The following is a 19064-nucleotide window of genomic DNA, read 5'->3' as shown; positions in this document are numbered from 1 at the left end:
CAAAACTTAAGTACCTGACAGGTGTTGGTGTGGGCACTCTTGACAGGAAGGATTTAGTGTTTTTGTCTCCTAAACTGGTTTCTGCTAAAGTTATTATGCTAATAATGGCTGTAACTATCTTTGGTGTTTACACGCTAATTATCTAATGACAAGATGACAGAAAATTATGCAAAGTGCTCATTTTATAGAACCTGGAAAAGGCTGTATTGACTTCATATCTTATTAAAATGTATATTTTGTTGCCATAGAGATTGTACCTTGTGGTCTGCTGTGGTCATCCTAGTCCTCAGCACCAGGCCGCTTCATTTTTGTACTTCAGCTTCATCTTCAGACCTGCTGAACACAAAAGTAGCAAATGAAATATAACACTGCAGTCAAACAAACAAACCAACTGTCTGCCACGTTTACAAGATAGTATCATGCATGATATTAATTCCTGTATTAAGGTTGCATTTGTTAAGTCATGTAGATTTAGCAGAAAATGAGAAGTTTACATAATAATTTATGTTAGGTTAACCGATTGCTAACCCCTCCTTACAAGATTACTCCTGAGCAGAGGGTGGCAGTAATGAGACTGCTGAGAGATAACACTGTGGGCTTGACAGGTTAGCAAAATTTTATTACCATCCATTAGGAGCATGTAAATAACACAATTGTCTTTATCTGTTAGTCCTGTCTGTTTAAAACTTAAAAAGTTATATTTCTTTACATCATTTTACTTTCAAAAACTGACAGAATTTTCACCATGTGCTTGGCCTATTAGTCTTGTTAGCTAGTATTCCCTCCATATCAACCTAGAAGTTAGTGTGCTAATGCTAACGTGGTTTCAGCTATGTCCTTGTGATCACTGAAGGATATTTTAATGCTGCAGAAAATTAGAGATGTTGCACTGTAGGAGTTTTGCAGAACTTTTCTAAAAGGACAAAAACATGAAATGCTAATGTTAACTTAAAAGCAATGTGTGCATACAGATGTAAACTTTTTTCTGTTGCAATTTATTTAACATACTGTGAAAATTGCAGCAATGCACAGGTTAGAGCAGTGATACTCAACGTGTGGCTCTAGAGCCACATGTGGCTCTTTTATGTCTTAAATTGGAATATCATTCCCCCATTGTTGCCCCTTTTCATCATTTTATTGCCACTTTTTGCCCATTTAGGCTACCCTTTGCCATTATATACCATTTGTTTCATCTTTTCCCGCCCATTTTTGCCACTACTTTTAGCTACTTTTATCCCATTTTTGCCCCTTTTCACCATTTTTTGCCTATTTACGCATCCTTTTGCCATTGAATACCACTTGTTTCCTTTTTTGCCCATTTTTGCCTCCCCTTTAGCCACTTTTATCCTATTTTTGCCATGTTTTTCACCATCTTAATACCATTTTGCCCATTTAAGCTACCTTTTGCCATTAAATACCACTTGTTTCATCTTTTTCCGCCCATTTTTGCCACTTCCTTTAGCCACTTTTATCCCATTTTTGCCCTTTTTCACCATTCTATTGCCCATTTAAGCATCTTTATGCCATTAAATACCACTTGTTTCTTATTTTTGCTACTACTGACTACTTTTTGCCCATTTTAGTCACTTTTCTCTCATGTTTTGCCATGTTTTTGCCACTTTTGGACCATTTTTGCCACCTGTACCTCATTTTTTTTTGTCAGTTCTCACCCATTTTTGCTACTTTCTGACCTTTTTTCCACTTTTCCCCATTTTCCCCCATTTTGCTGTTCTTTGACCATTTTTGCCACCTTTAACTTATTTTTATTGCTACTTCAAGCTGTTTTTTTTTTTTTTTTGCCAATTTTCACCACTTAGATTGTGCCTCTTTCAAAGTTATTATTCAACAATTTGGCTCTTTAGTTCATCAGGGTTGAGTAACACTGGGTTAGAGATTTTGTATTACTAAACCACATGTGGGGATTTACTTGTAAACAGAACACAAACATTTTCAGACTGTTTTTTTTCCTCTTAAACTTGCAGTGAAACTGTAAGAGCTAAGTAAGTACAGTCATGTTCACAAGTTTTAGGCATGTAGGGTCCTAAGGATTCATCATGGGGCTTGAGGTGCAACATTCGGGGCAGAGGAGGTGATGGTGCAGAATCAAGCTCGGCACATGTCGACACACACGGCAGCCAAAGTCAAGCTTGACAGCATCTCTTTTTTCAGGACCCTTTTCACAACTGGTAATCAGCCTGAAGACCCACAGCAGTTTTCTAACTAATTTCGACATTTTGACCTTTGTTTTCCACTGTTTGGCTGGTTATTACCAATTTTGGCTATTTTCTTGCCACTTTTAACAATTACACAATACATTTCCATTAAAGTTGTCTCGGTTTTTTTCTACTGTACTCCCTACATCCCAACATTTGTGCACATAGTGGCTTTGCTCATCAGTCTGGCATTACTCTTCTAAATGTTTATATTAATGTGCTGATCCTCATCGTTAATATCACCACTAAAATGGTAATTCTGTTCTGAGAAAAGAGGTTTACAATTTAAAAAAGGCTTTATTATACTAAAGCATAAATAAATAAAATTAATCTCTTGTTACTTTGATAAGAGTGGGCATTATTCAAGCAAAACTAAAAAAAAAAAGATTATCCTAGCTTAACTTTACAATGGACCATGATTTTGCTAACCTCCATGAAATACAAATTTGGCTGGGCCCCAGAAAGTTCTCCCCTTTATCCCCCCTTATGGGCAGCCTTGCACACACTGCTTTAGGCTACAGTATTTCAGTTCATTCAGTATTACATGTGTAACCAAGCTTTCAGACAGTCAGAGATAACTGCTATTTTAGGAGGTAATAATACTTAAAAGTTATTCCATCCACCCCTGATCAGCGCCTAAATATGAACCCTCTGTCCATAAGGCTGGATCTGTGACGACACCCCATGCCCGCCCTCATCCTCCTCAGCGTCCAGCTCCCGGCAGAAAAGAAAGCGTTAACAGTAATGAGAATCGATGTGGATGGTAAAAGTATTGGCAGTCCAGCCCACGAGCTGCTTTCTTTATTAGTCTGTAAAAAAAGAGCTGGTCTCCAGCCTGCCAGATCTAAATAGTGGAGCATTGATCAGAGGGTCAGGTCGGGCTGAATCCAGCTCTTTAATTGTCTCCGTCACTCCTCATCCTCCGTCGTCTCTCAGGTAAACCAAGGCCACCATCAAACATGGCTTAGACAGCAGACTGTTCATTTTAAAATCAGAGTGAATACAAAGAAAACACTTCATTTTCTCTCAGCAAATTTAGCACAAGTTTAAAACAGCTTACTGTTATATTTCCCTTCTGAAGGTTTCAAATATGGCTACCACTGACTCCCATCAAGACTCACAGACTCCTCTCAGTCCTTAATGCTCACAGATCACATTACTAAGTACTTGCATCACGGACAGTCTTAATCCCATTCATGGAAACATTAAACTATTAGTGTTATAATTCAATTAGCTTCGCTTAAACACACTCAACAGTATATAAAACGTGTAGACTGAGGTTAAAGCAGTCATCGTGAGAAAACTACTTCTGGGAGAACGTGCCAAAAGGGGTTTTATGTTTCAGAGCACGCCATTGTCTCACTCCAAACCCTCTGAAGGACAGAAGGACATTTTCATGACAGAGTAAAACACAGTATTAAATAGGAACAGTTCATCCAAACACATCAGTGTCTTTTATTGAAAGCTAAGCGGGGCTCAGTCTTCATATGAAGTACACTGGCAAAGTAAATGAATAGAATCCTTCATTAAACTGAATTAGTCCTGCAAGAGTTACTCTTGCAGGTTGCCTCCCTTTTGAGGTTATCTGGGCACGTTGGATTTGGAGGAGACCTCTGGGACGACTCAGAATGTGCTGGAGGGATTATGTCTGGTCTGGGAACGCCTTGGGATCCCCCAGAAGTAGTTAGAAAGTGTCGCTGGGGAGAGGGATGTCTGGGATGACTTGCTTAACCTGCTATCACTCTGACCCGGCCCTGGAAACAGAACAAGATAAATGGATGCATAAACTGAATTACTGTATTAAAGGATGAATATAGGCTTTCTGATGGATTTGATCTTCCTCCCATGTAATCAGGGAAACCAATCCCTCCATTAAAGCTCGACAAACAAGTCCATAGATAAACAGATAAGATATCTTTCCGCTGAAACGATCGTGCACCATACCTTCACAAAACGTTGCTGTTTTCTTTTTTCACTAGCCAGAATCAAAGCATAAAAACTGTAGGTTAGTCCATCTACCTCTGATTCCAGCACTTTCTCTGAGGGAGGAAAACCTCTCAAATCCTTTCACACATTAATCCAGATGTCTGGCTGCTTCAGACAAAGAGCTCTGTCAGAATCGTACCCTGGCTTTAAAGCTGGAGTCATTTCAAATGTCTTGGTGGATAATCAGCAGCTATCTTTCATCAGAAAGACACAGAAACAGGTTTATCTTTACAAAGTCTACCAGGGAAAGATCGTGTTTGAGTTTGATTCATTCATAGCTTTATAGTTTAAAGTTTAAAACCAGTAAAACAGGGCAGACTGATGCGAAAATCCAGAGAAACCTGGGACATAAGGTTTTGAAATCTAATTTTTGTCCCCATTAGACTGAAATATGTAGATGTGGTTCATAGAGGACGAGACGGCCAAGGGTAAAGCATTCATTTACAGTAAACAAAGTGTCCACAGAGATTTAATTCAAACCCTGGAATTAAAACCAGCCATCAGCTCTGCTACATTAAAATGTGTTTTTATCTTTAAGAGAAATCCAGCATTCATGAAAGTTATTCCAGTGTCATCCTCAGATCATCAGGTAATCAGAGGAAAACAAAGTGAAGCCCACATTGTTGCTCAGCTCATGAGTCTGAGATCCATGCGTGTTAGAAATATTCATCTTTAGTGTTCTGAACGCTGCACTAACAGACCGGCTGATGATTAAAGTTCATTCAACACCTCTTCTTGTCAAAGTCATCACAGCTTCCAGAGCTACTGGAGGATGAAATTAATGAAGCTCACACCTTTGGAGGAAATCATATCAGATCAACATCTACTGATCTGACAGGATTTTAGCCTACAGCTGAGAGCCACAGAGCCAAAATGGCCGACCACAGGGGCAACAGAGGGAATTATAGTGAGAGGGGTTTAACACCAGGTCAGTCTGTGTGAGGAAATACAGGGTCTGAGTATAAGGTCAGTGATCCGGACTGATCAGAACTGCTGTTAAGCTCTGGATGTGAGAGTAAAACTGCATCTATGTTCATCCTGACTGCAGAGTCATGATGAACATTTGATCCATCTTCAGTCTGTAGGGCAGTGAAACTCAACGTGTGGCTCTTTTATGTCTTAATTTCAAATATCAACCTAGAGGAAAAGGGAAACGTTTTTGCCCCTTTAAACCTTTAAATACCACTTGTTTCCTATTTTTGGCTCATTTAAGCATCCTTTAGCCATTAAATACCACTTGTTTCCTATTTTTTGCCCATTTTTAATGCTCTTGACTGTCTTTTGCCAGATTTAATCACATTTAATTCATTTTTTTCCATGTTTTTACCACTTTTGGACCATTTTTTGCCACCTCTAACTCATTACTTTGTAACTTCTCACCCATTTTTGCTACAGGACCCCCCCCCCCCCATTTTGGCCCCTTTTCACCCATTTTTGCTGCTTTTTGACTATTTTTGCCATCTTTAACCTTTCTTTTTTTTTTTTTTTTTTGCTCCTTCAAGCCGTTTTTGCCACTTTTCACTGCTAAGTTTGTGGCTTTTGCAAAGGTATTTTTCAACAATTTGGCTCTTTGTCTGAGTAACACTGCTGTAGGACTACAGCGTATCCCGTGTGGCATTCTGAGTCCACTGCTCTATTTTTCCACCTCGTGGAGATGTACTGCATATGCTCCAAAACTGTCACTTTAGCTCATTTCTTAAATCTTTGTTCCAGAAATATCGTAAAAGTTCAAACAAATGGAGCAGATTTATTTTTAACGGCCGTCTGAGTGAAGTGGAACAGAAGGTGATATGACACCTGGACTTGGAGGGTGATTCTAATTAAACTACATGTCCTTATCTGCACGTTCCTACTGTCCTTCTTTATATCCCTGGAGTGAACACTATAGAAGCACTTCTACCTCTTCAGTGATGTTAGAGGGATGAAGAAAAACATCCAATCAAAAAAGCCAGAGTTCTTTGAACTTTATTAACTTTATTTTCATGAAACTTTTCTGAACAAAGTAACAAAGAGCTTTATAGATAGAATATTTTAAAGTCCCTGTGTTATGAACCGCCAGGCCAAATTTCAGTCATGAAAAACGTCTCCAAGTCTATAAATTAAGCTTCAAAATCATGAAATACAAGGCATTAAAACCTGCTCTAGGATGGTGTGGGCGTGTCTGTTGAATGAGCTGAAGCCACGCCCACTCAGGAGAAATACCATCCTCTCACATGTAAAAGATGCTACAATGTGATTGGAGGACTCACCTCTCTGTTGGCCCTGTCACCTCTCTGCATCAGCTACCAGAGAAAAAAATCACATTCACATCACTTTTAGCCCATTTAAGCTGCCTTTTACCATTAAATACCACTACATTCCTATCTTTTTCTTTTTTTGCACATCTTATCTTTGCCACTTCTTTTAGCCACTTTTATCCAATTTGTGCCCTCTCCACCATTTTTTTAAAGATTTATTTTTGGGCATTTTTGTGCCTTTATTAGATAGAGGAGGACAGTGGATAGAATCGGAAACAGAGTCAAGAGTGGGGGAGAGACATGCGGTAAAGGGCCTCAGGCCGGATTCGAACCGAGGCAGCCCACGCACATGAGGAGCGCCTTTAACCACTAGGCCACCTGCCTAGGCCACCACTTGTTTCCCATTTTTTGCCCATTTAAGCATCCTTTAGCCAATAGTTACCACTTGTTTCCTATTTTTTGCCCATTTTTACCACTCTTTACTGCCTTATGCCCATTTTAGTCATATTTCACTCTTTTCTTGCCATGTTTTTGCCACTTTTAAACCATTTTTTGCCACCTGTAACTAATTTTTTTGTAACTTTTCACCCATTTTTGCTACTTTCTGACTCTTTTCCCACTTTTTCTCCCAGTTTTCACCCCATTTTTGCAGCTCTTTGACAAAGTTTGCCATCTTTAACTTTTTTGTTTTTCTTTTTGCTACTTCAAGGCATTTTTGCCACTTTTCACAGCTTAGATTGTGGCTATTGCAAAGTTATTTTTCAATTATTTGGCTCTTTGGTTGAGTAAAACTGATCCAAAACATAAAGCTACATAAGCCTCTTTATTTGCGATATCTCTTTCCATCCTCGCCATCCTCTCAGTCTCTTTTCTGCAGATGCTTTACTAACTGTAAGCACACGTTCTTGATGTAAATGAGATTCATTTTGTTTTCGTCTGTTGTTGGAATGAGGTGGGGACCATCTCTGCAACATGATGTTGGCATTTAATAGTCTTAAACCAAAATAATGTGCAGTGATCAAATTTTTCTTTAGTTTTTACCTCGTTTTGTGTTGTAAAATGACATCACAGATGCCTGTGGCGGAATGAGTCAGTCATTGGAAGCTGGGACACTAGTTTTTCTTATGTACACAGGGATATGAATAGCCTGGTTTCTCCGTGGGCATGTTAAAACTGTATCCTGACTATGATAAAAACCAGGATATGACTCATGACCGGGATACTCAAGTCCATGTTCACACAGTCATTGTCAACTATAAGAAGTATCAAGAATCTAAGCATTACTCAGGGATTTTACAAGAGAAATACTTGAAAACACACAGAAAATTCATTGTCCAGTAAACTATTTTTGCTCTTCTTTTCAGTTTTCAGTTCTTACTCTGTGACAGGAAGTTTGAAACAGACTCTAACAAAACTCAGGGTTATTGATTAGTCACATCCTCTCACCATCTTCCTCCTCTCATCCACCCTCCTGGGTATCTTAAGGGCTGACAGAACACTTCATAATAAGAACTGTCACCTTTCCTCACCCCAAACAGGACAAAATCAATTTTATGGTGCAGAAAAGGGGAAAAGCTCTCAACACGATGCCATCCCCTGAGTTAAGGTCAGTAAGACGCCCCCGGCAGGTAAGTCTACTCAGACAGATTTAGCCGGTGAAATCAAAATAGTGATCTGGATGTTTTACACCAGAAATGAAAAAGAAATAATGACACAATATCAACCAAAAACAACAAAGAGGAGAAAAAAAATCACTGCAGGAGAAACAATACTTTAGATCTGTGGTAGAGAATTAATATGTCTGTCTTGTTTATAACAGATATGTGCTAATTCCTTAGTTCAAATGTGGGTATCTCTTTGTTCTATCGCACCTTTTGTTCCAGGACAAGTCCAAACTGACCCATTTTCATTAGATATTTCGTCAGGATTTAAAAATGTAGTAAATTCGGGCTGCATTTTGTCATTAAGGAGGTGATGCTGGAGCCTGAGGCTGGACCAGCTGAGAACCACCGTGCTAAATGAATCATTCGTTTGCATGTGGTGTTTTGTTATATCCCTCTGTTGATCCAGCCTCTCCCTGCCTGTATTCCTCATTAATATTCCTAAACAAGCTTTCAGCTACTCTGACACTGCTCTGTGATAATCAAGGACACTACAAATACTGCATATATGTAGGCAGACAGACTGCCCACCACTCACAGTAATTAAAGTAATGACAATGTTGACCATATGGTGGTGGACTGAGGGTGTGCTGCTATGCTTATATATTTCAATAAACTGAGTGAGTAATGCAGAAGGACACCACATTCTCTCCTCTCTGTGCACATAAACACATCCATAGAAGCAGTTATTTTACATGCCGCTAATAACTTCAGCTGCTGCTCGGTCAATAGGGGCAGAAGCATAAGTGTGTACTGACCATCACTAAATGAATGAGAGCATTAAAAGTCAATATGCGTTATAAAACATAACTCTTCCCTGCATCTGTATGAGTAAATCTCAAACTACATCTGTGACTGATCCTCATTATCATTTTATTTACAAAATGTTTTCTGGTGCAAGTTCAGAGCTGCGACTAATCCTGTAAGCACACTTTTATTTGGCAAACACAGAAAAGAATTCATCTGTAAATGGAGGTCCAGCCTACCAGCTCATATAATCATCAGTTTAAGAGAACAAGATCACTGTGAAAATGCACATTTATCATGAAAAGAAAAACATATATAAGTACACACAAGGTTGGCCTAAAATTTAAAATTGTTTTTTCCTCTCAGGTCTGTTCAGAGTAACCTTTTATCATGTAACTTCAACTAGAATGCATGGATGGATGGATGGTTGGATGGATGGATGGGTGGGTGGATGATGCATGGATGGATGGATGGATGGATGGATGGATGGATGGATGGAAGGATGGAAGGATGGATGCATGGATGGATGCATGATGGATGGATGTATGGATGTATGGATGTATGTATGTATGTATGGATGGATGGATGGATGATGCATTGATGGATGGATGCATGAATGGATGATGGATGGATGGATGATGCATGGATGGACGGGTGGATGATGGATGAATCGATGGATGCATGGATGGATGGATGGATGGATGATGCATGGATGGATGGATGCGTGGTTGCATGGACATATGGAGGATGTAGGGATTATGCATGGATGCATGGAAGCATGAATGCTTAGATGGATGATGCATGCATGTATGGATGGACGCATGGATGGATGCATGAATGCATGGATGGATGGATGGATGGATGGGGGGTTTTTTTCTGCTTTTGCTAGCCTATCAAAGAAGAGATGGGAAAACCCACTGTAAACCTACAGAAACAAACATTAGGTACACAACTGTGAGTACAGAGGCCAACAGGCACAACCAGCAGGTGAGGAAGTCCCCAGCAGAAACACAGACAGTCAAAGATAATCAGCAAACTCTTATATAATCCTTACCAGAATAATAAGGTAATATTTTTAAACTGATATGCCAAAGGCTGAATAAATTATTACATTTTTTATGTTAAATGGAATTAGGCTGTTATTAACATTCAAAAAGCAAAACAAGCCTCCTCCTGTCCCACACCTAGAATCCCCTCAGCAGAGCCCTGGTCTCCATTCATCTCTGTCCTGATCCTTCAATAAGTCAGACCCAGATCCATCAACCAGGCTGTAGATCAGGTAACACCGGCATGGCTGCAGTTCTTCTTTGTGCAAATCAAGGTCACAGAATGACATGGACGCTGGATCAATCAGACGGATTAATGAAGCACAACCTGCTGACATGACGAATATTGACTCCCCTATTACACCTTAGTCCTTCAGTCCGGCTCACAGCTTAAATAAATCAGGTCCAAGAAGAATGAGACAGGTAAACTTCTGAACCTAATCCCTCACAACATAAACAGAATACCAGAGGAGTCTGAATTTAGTGAAGACAAAGATTTACCTGAAAATGAACTCTGAAATGTCTCAGAACAAAACATTATTTTGGCAGCATTGACTAGAATGAACTTTATCTGAGCTCAAAACTCTCTTTAAAACCTCCTTATTAAAAACCTCAAAGAGTTCCACATATGTGGGAAGGCTGCTCAACAATGATGAGCTTATGATGAATAGGTATTATTCATTGCATTGATTGATTCTTTGTAATGTACGTCCGCCCATCCATTTTCTACACCCCTTATCCTGTTGGGGGCTGGAGCCTGTCCCAGACGTCACTGGGCAAGAGGCAGGGTAACCCTGGACTGGTCTCAAGTCAATCACAGGGATGACATAGAGAGACAAACAACCAGCCATTCTCACACTCACACCTACAGCCAATTTAGAGTCACCAATTAACCCAGCAAGCATGTCTTTAGTGGTGGTGGTGCACAGAGGGAACATGCAAACTCTGCACAGAAAGACCCTGACCGGGAAGCAAAACTAGGAACCTTTCTTCTGTGAGGCAACAGCACTTAACCCTGCGCAGACATGCAGCCTCTAGGAATGTATAAATGTTAAACTGATAAAACCAGCAAAGTATCACATTTGAAAAGATGGAATCAGAAAAAAAAAAAAGATCTGTAATGATTGTTCAACTAATCAAGTAATTATTGACATAAAATCAGTGAAAAATAAAGTTATCAAAGGTGAACCAGTAGATCTAGGATCTGCTCATTTACAGCCTCACTGGCCCTGACCAGTGACCTGCCGCTCCTCAAATAAAACCAGTTTTGTGCCAAACTCAGACAGATACACACAAGCCATTTCATGCCTTCTGCACAGAAAACAAACCCTAATGCTACAGCTACAAAACGTTCACTAGCTAATGTGTCACTATAATGAACATGAGGTGTCCATCAGACAAGGATCAGTCTTGCTCCTGTGACCTCAATGTACCACTCTGCCCATGGCAGATCTGTGGCACATACATTAGTATAAAATCTTATCTATTAATAAACTAATAATTTCTAATAATCTTTAAATGCTAAAACCTTAGCAGGTGAGTGTGAGATGAGAAAGACTGAGCTGCAGACAGATATATCATTTTGCAGGAAATATAACAGATTAATAATCTTGTTCCAACTGCAAATACCTGTTTCAGAGGCAGTGAGAAGGTGAGGGGACTTTTTTTTTAGCACACACTAATGCAGAATTTTAAGTCCTGTATATTTAATAGATAATATAACAAATATGTTTGTAATGATTAATAAATACAACAATACTTCCACCATAAATGCTGATGTGAAAGTAAGAAGGAATACAGGGAACTAAGGATGTGAACACAATCATCTATAGGAGATCATTTGGGGGTAGAATGACCTATGCTCACATACGCTAGATCAGTGTTACTCCCTGCTCTACCAAAGAGCCAAATTTTTGAAAAATACATTTGCAAGAGCCATAATTCTAGTGAAAAGTGACTAAAATCTGTAAAAGTGGCGATAAAAATAAAATAAGTGAAGAAACTGGTCAAAAGTTGCAAAGAAGTGGCACAAAGGGGCAAAATAGGCATAAAATGCCAAAAATGTGGAGAAAAAGTGGCAAGAATTGATAACAAAAATGAGTAACAAGAGGCAATAACGGTCAAACAGTAGTAAAAACATGGGAAAAAAAGGATTAAAAGTGACTAAGATGGTAAAAAAGCAGCTCAGAGTCGCAGAGATGGGAAAAAGTGGGAGAAAGGTGGCATTCAATGGCAAAAGGCAGCATGAATGGGCGAGAAGTGGCAAAGGATGACAAAAAAGGGGTGGGGCTGAAAGTAGCAAAAAGCAGGGTAAAAGAGGCAAAAACTGGTGAAACAGGGCAAAAAACTGGACAATAATGACAAACCAGAAAAGCACTCAGAGAGCACTGACCTCTGCCATTTAACCTATCTCCCAATAGTAAAGAATCCTTTAAAAACATTCCTGGATACAGATGGTGATCCAGATCACTCCCAAAATCTAATCAGTTCTTCCTTCTGACATTTCTGACATTTCCTGAAAATTTTCATGAAAATCCATCCATGACTTTTTGAGTTATGTAGCTAACAATCTAACTAACTAACTAACAAACAAACAAACCCACCTGATCATATAACCTCCTTGGCAGAGGTAAAAAGCACAAAAGTGACAAAAAGAAGTGGCAAATATTTGCTTAAAAACAGTAAAACTGGATGAAAAGTGGCAAAAAAGGGGGAAAAAAGGCATAAAATGCCAAAATGTGGAAAAAAATGGCAAAAATTGATAACAAAAATTAATTACAGGTGGCGAAAATGGTCAAACAGCAGTACAAACATGGCAAAAAAGGTTGAAAAGTGACTAAAGTGGGGAAAATGTGTGTGGGGGTGTGGCACTCAATGGCAAAAAGTAGCTTGAATCAGTGAGAATTGGCAGAAAATGACATGGGGGTAGCAAATAGCAAAAAGCAGGATAAAAGAGGCACAAACTGGTGAAACAGGGCAAAATGGGGTTAAAAGTGGCAAAGATGGGCAGAAGAGACAAAAGGAAGTGGAAAAAAAATTCTTAAAAACAGTAAAACTGGATCAAAAGTAGCAAAAAAAGGGGGAAAACATCGCAAATAAGGGCAATGAAAAAAGATTGACAATTAAAGCCAACTGCATAAGACTGGGAAACAAACTGATTAAAATAAGTTGCAAAGGATAATTTCTGTGGTCAGAGTTGACATTTTTACGGTTTTCGGGGGAAAAAACATTTCAAATGAAGACATAAAAGAGCCATAAATCATCACATGTGGTTCAAGACCCACACATTATCACTGCTCTAGATAGTTTGTAAGTGTAAAGTTAATCAGCTGTAAGGAGTGGACGGTTAACCAGTCACCAGTGTGTTTTTCAGCCACTAAAAGGGTTTTAGCTACACTGTCATTACAGGGTTAAACACATGCCAGCACTTGCTGCAGTGCACACACAAACGCTGCCACCATGGCTCACTCTTCCAGTCAGTGGTGAGTAAATAAAGCAGAGTAGCTGTGTGATATGACAGACAACAGCTGAGTGAGACTTCTGTCAGTCTAATGTTCGTAATAACAGCAACATAATAGTGAGTGTGCATACTTTTCACAGTAGTGGAGACATTTCCTTCAAAATAAAAGCCTGTCATAGACTTTTTGACACATAACTTTACAGCCACAAATTTGCTATAGATCAAAAATGGCCTTGTGACCTGCTTTTGGGTCCCGACCCACCAGATGAAAGTCAGGCTTTAAAACGTTTAATCAGGGCTGGAAAGTAAATAATTACATTCCCTCAAATTACTACACCTGTGTAGCTTTTACTCATAAATACTTTGTACTTTTGGGGTACATTGTGATATTAGTCATTCTACTTTTACTTACATTTCTTGGGGGAAGTGTTGTGCATCACTACATTTTCAGAAGCATCAGGTACTGAGTAAAAAAATAAACGCTGAAAGTTACAACGAGGAGGTTCCAGCTCTATGTTGATGACATGAACATAGTAGCTACTCAGTACTCTATGTAAACTTTAAATCAAAACTTTTGACTTGAGCAGATTGAAAGGCCAATAATTTAACTTCTAGTTTAGTGTATTTTTTGCCAAAGTAACTGTTCTTTTATTTGAACACAACAGGACTGCGCCCTTCCCATCACTGCATTTAACTATTGGCTGAGGTTGTATGAGCCTGTATCGTTTGAGCAGGTGATCACAGCTTTACTTTAAGATACAAAAACTAGAAAACTATCCTGAATCCCTCCAGAGGGCATCGTAAACATTCAATCTTTAGAAATTACTCCATGGGTCTGCCATGGCTAAAGCTTTAGACTAATCAACTGCCTATAATGACTCTGAATCAGAGCAAAAATGTTCGTCCTGCTACAGAAATATTCCTCGTACCACTTTTATCAGAACATTTTTACAGCAAACTCTCATATCAGGATAAAGCATCACCATGAATGGTTTTCACATAAAGAATGAATGGAACATTTACTGTCATTTAGACTGCACTGCAGCCGCCAGCCTGATACCATGCTGTTCTGTCTCTGCTCCACTAAGATAACAAATAATCAGCATTCACGGCTGAACATCTGACGTCTGTTCAAATTAACAGCTTTAAACAAAAGTCTGCAAACTAAACTTAAAGTAATCCGCTATTTCACCTATGTATGCAGTGAATGAGTTTGTAATTTCCTGCCAAATCTAAACAAAAGTGCCTCACCGTAAACTTCCTGATGCTACGTCACTTTGACACTTCGAGGCTAACGCTAATCGTCGCTGTTGTCAGTTAGCACCGCTAAAGTGAGCCGGGAAAGAGAAGAAGAAATATAAAAGTACCTTTCTTTGATGGTCGACGTCTTTTATGCTCCCTGTGTCGCTAAAATAAGTCCAAAAGTCCACACGAAAGCCGGAGGTGCCCTATCTCGGCTCTCCTGCGTGGGTAACCAGGAAAGCTTCTATTAGCAACGACTACTAACAAATCATGGCGGAGCCAAGTACGGCAAGCCGGAGGCCGACACGTGCCTTTTGTTGACGTTTTTTAAGCGAATCACGATAGGGGATGTTTATCATTGGTTTTCTGTTTGCGGACCTTGAATCAAGTAACTTTTTAAAGAAAAAGTATATAAACACTTTAGAAACACACAAAGTTACTCCTGGAGATAATTTCCCACTAATTAGGAAAACCGCGTATTTTTAATAAAGCTAAATATAGGAAGTAGGAGAAAATAGAGGCCTGCATGCATTTTTCCTTCGATCAGTAATATTAAAAAACGTGGCTCTGGAGCCACGTGTGGCTCTGTTGTGATGATTTGTGGCTCTTTTCTTATTTAAATTATTATTCCCTCAGAAAACCTTAAAAAAAAGAAACTTTGACCTCAGAAATTATCCATTGCATGTCACTTATCAGTTTGTTTCCCACACTTATACAGTAGGCTTTATTTGTCTAACTTGATTGTCAATCTATATTTTTTCCCTGTATATTTCCATTGCCTTTATTTGCAATTTTTTATTTATTTATTTTTTTTGCCACTTTTAATCAAGTTATACTGCTTTCAGCCCACTTTGTCACTTCTTTTGTGTCACTTTTGCCCATTTTTGCTGCTCTTATTTCATTTTTGCCACTTTTATCCTGCTTTTGCCATTTTTTGCCCCTGTTTTACCATTTCTTTTGCCCCTTTTCACCCATTTGAGCTGCCTTTTGCCATTAAATGCCACATTTTTCCCATTTTGCCACTCTGCTCATTTGCAGATTTTTGCCCATATAATATATTATTTTTCCTCATTTCTAGGCTTGTTGTTGCTGCTCTTTGACCATCTTTACCACCTGTAACACATTTTCTTCCCATGTCTTCACCCATTTTTACAGCTTAAGACCATTTTTGCCATCATAAACCTATTTTTATTGCCACTTCAACCCATTTTTGCCACTTTTCTTAGATTGTGGCTCTTGCAAATGTATTTTTCAACAGTTTGGCTCATTGGTTGAGATGGGTTGAGTAACACTGCCTCAGATGCCACTTCCTGAGTTATGTCTGTTTAGAATATCAGGGTTGAATTACACAGAGGAGTGTGCATTAAAAATGAACATATTCAACACATTTTAAGGCAGATTCCTCAGTGATTTTGTGTACAGCCAAGACATTTTGGCTAATATTCTCTTCTTGAATTACACAAGGTATCATGGGCCATGAACCAGAAGCATAACTATGTCATCTTCAGCTAAAGCTAACAAAGCTGAAACAGGCCATCGTTTGTGTAACTACTTACAAAACGGGTCTATCCATAATTTAATACAGGACTAGACCTCTGACCTTTTCTCTGTTTTACTTATGAAATGTTTCTTAGTCTGTAATGTTTACCTAGTGGTTACACAGGACAAATAAAAGACAAACTTTAAATACACATGGGAAAAAACTGGCTATAATTAAGTAAACATTATTTTGATCTTATCACATTGTTCAAGGCATGATGTCAATAAAGAAACACACTTTAACATTAACAGCAGTGTGTATGCCAGAAAGCAAGATCCCTAGTCTTAGTCTACATATGCAACGGGCAGATGGAAGATGGGCGGTACTACAGTGAAAAACTACTGCCATCTGTCTGTGGCCCTCTAGTGGTTGCCATATGCTGCAACATGTAGAAAGGTTTGTGCCAGACGCCTATGCTTACTGTCATATGGCACTTCTCCCCTCATGGCAAGAGTCAAGTGAGACTGGGAGGACTAAAGACCCAAATACTTGGACTTGTCCGCATGCTCAGATACCAGGAACACCACACCACCTTGCCCAGGGAACCCATTGCCCCATGCACAAGGCCAATTCAGTTGAACTCAGCCTCACAGTCAGCAGACTGATGGATTAGGCTGCCAAGGTGACCTGCTCCATGACTTCCATAGACTCGATGGCAGCATCCAAGGTGTCCCCGAATGCCTCGATCTCTGTTTTGGCCCAGGAGACATCCATTCCCAACGTTTCAGCCGCCTCACTCAGCAATTTAAGCGACCACACAAGGACATCTACAGTGTCCTCGAGGATCACAGCATCATCAGCAAAGCCCTGAATAGTCTTCAAGGACAATAATTTCATTTTATTCAGTCATCCAAAAGAAGAGAAATAATAGATCTTATTTCAAAGCCTCTCAAGTCTCATCTTTCTATAATTCACCAAATGGTCTCATACAGCCAGTAGTTTCATTTTTCTCCCACTTTTCTTCCATGCCATCTCCTGCTCTTTGGCTTATTCTTGCTGTTCTGGTGGCTAAGCCCTTTAAGATGCAGGGCCATGAACAAAGCCACTGATATCTGGTGAATTCGCATTACAAGGGGATTAACGTTGGTGCCAGCATGCATTCCACTCCCACATCGTGAAATGTTTTGGACCATTTACAGACAATTACACCACTGCTAATGCTTTTTTTGCACCCACCCTTTCCCTCAGGCCAATGTTGATATTGACATTTCTTGACAGCTCTGCATTAATTTATGTGTTTTAGTTTCTTTGCATTTGTACAAGTCTACCTGATTATAACAGTTTGCTGTGTTGCAGACATCTTCTGTTTGACATCCATACCTCCACACAACGTTTAGCCATAAACCAGGGTTGATAATCAGTCTGACTGTAATGTGGAGGCCAGTGAGTACTGGACATTATTTTAATGTTAAATCTTAGATATCTAAGCCAGTGATACTCAACGCGTGGCTCTTGAGCCACATGTGGCTCTTTTGCGATGATTTGTAGCTCTTTAATGTCTTAGTTAGAAATATTTTTCCCCCAGAAAACCTTAAAAAGGGAAAATTTGACCTCAGAAATTATCCATGGCAAGCCACATTAATCAGTTTATTTCCCGAGCTTACACAGTAGGCTGTAATTATCAACCTTTACTTTTGTATTTATATTTCCATTGCTCTTATTTGAATTTTTTGTCCTTTTTAAACTTTTTTTGCCACTTTAAATTGATTTTTGCTGCTTTTAGCCCTTTTGCCTAGTCTTTATGCATCTTTTGCCACTTTTATCCAGTTTTTGCCTCTTTTATCCTGCTTTTTGCAAATTGCATTTCCCCCCTGTTTTTTACATTTTTTTCCACTTGTTGCCCTATAAGCCACCTTTTGCCATTCAATGCCACTTTTCTCACCTTCTTTGCCACTCTGCTGCTTTTTGCTCATTTTCCCACCTTTTTGCTGCTTTTTGACCATTTTTTCCACCTGTATCTCATTTATTTGCCACTTGTCAACCATTTCTACCACTTTTTCTTATCATTTTTTGTCACTTTTCACCCAGTTTTTGCCATTTTTATGCCTATTTTACCCCTTTTCACCCATCTTTTGCCACTTTTTGACCTTTTTGCCACCATTGAACTTATTTTACTGCCACTTTAACCCATTTTTTTTCACCATGTTTTCACCACTTAGATTGTGGCTCTTGCAGAGGTGTTTTTCAGCAATTTTGTTCTCTAGTTGAGCAGGGTTGAGTACCACTGGTGTAAGCCCTCATTTCCACCATTCTATAACAGTCTAAAATACAGCTATACTCTTTTGAACCTCTTTTTTTGGACGCAGACATCTTTTAAACTCCTCTTTAACAGAAAAATGCTCATTGAGAATTCTCATTTTGAATGGTCAATGATGGAACCATCTGGGATGAGGTTCAAACAGACTGAAAATGAAACAACAGGTGAACCCAGCTCATATCAAATCTGGTCTTGCTTGTTTGTCTTATGCATCTTAGATAATTCCTTCAATGATTGCATATGAGACATGGGAGGAAAATCAACATTAAGAAATGTAAATAGCTACCGTTCTTTGTCCACCCTGAGGCTTGGTTATAAATGCAGCAAGTTACTGAAAGGAAAGGAAAGTGTGATTGTCTTAAATTAAACACAAGATACTTCTGCCCTAAAGAAAGGATAGGTCCTCAATAAATAATTCTATAAAACCCAGTTAAATCCTTGCTATCTGCCTCCAGAAGTTGACTGTGCAGAACGATGGGCAACAAAGAGTCGGCACTTCACCAGGAGAGGGAATGGGAACCCCCCTTCGTTCAGTTAGTCCCACAACACCTCCAGAGAGCGGGACTACGATCTCCAGTGTCCTAGAACCAACCCCCTCCATGCCAGCTCCCACCGTGCCAACACAGAAATCAACCCAAACAGCAAAGCCACCTTCAATAGACCCAAGCTCTGTAC

At 39.3% G+C, this 19064-nt stretch overlaps 1 protein-coding gene across 2 annotated transcripts in view; it reads right to left on the bottom strand.

Annotated features, from left to right (window-relative positions):
• Positions 1-14850, bottom strand: part of LOC121516380 (ecto-NOX disulfide-thiol exchanger 2-like) — a 206900-nt gene extending 192050 nt beyond the window's left edge. The window contains exons 1-2 of one of the 2 annotated variants that reach the window (XM_041797653.1): positions 14718-14850; positions 258-333 (exon numbers count right to left, since the gene is read on the bottom strand). The gene's annotated coding sequence lies outside the window, so the exon portion shown is untranslated. Of the gene's footprint in view, positions 1-257; positions 337-14717 lie in introns of both variants that reach the window. The other variant, XM_041797652.1, reaches the window with a different exon arrangement.
• Between the last annotated feature and the right edge of the window lie 4214 nt (positions 14851-19064).

This window comes from Cheilinus undulatus, linkage group 10, assembly GCF_018320785.1.
Source record: "Cheilinus undulatus linkage group 10, ASM1832078v1, whole genome shotgun sequence".
NCBI classification, from domain to species: Eukaryota; Metazoa; Chordata; class Actinopteri; order Labriformes; family Labridae; genus Cheilinus; species Cheilinus undulatus.
This window is presented reverse-complemented; position numbering and strand designations above follow the sequence as displayed.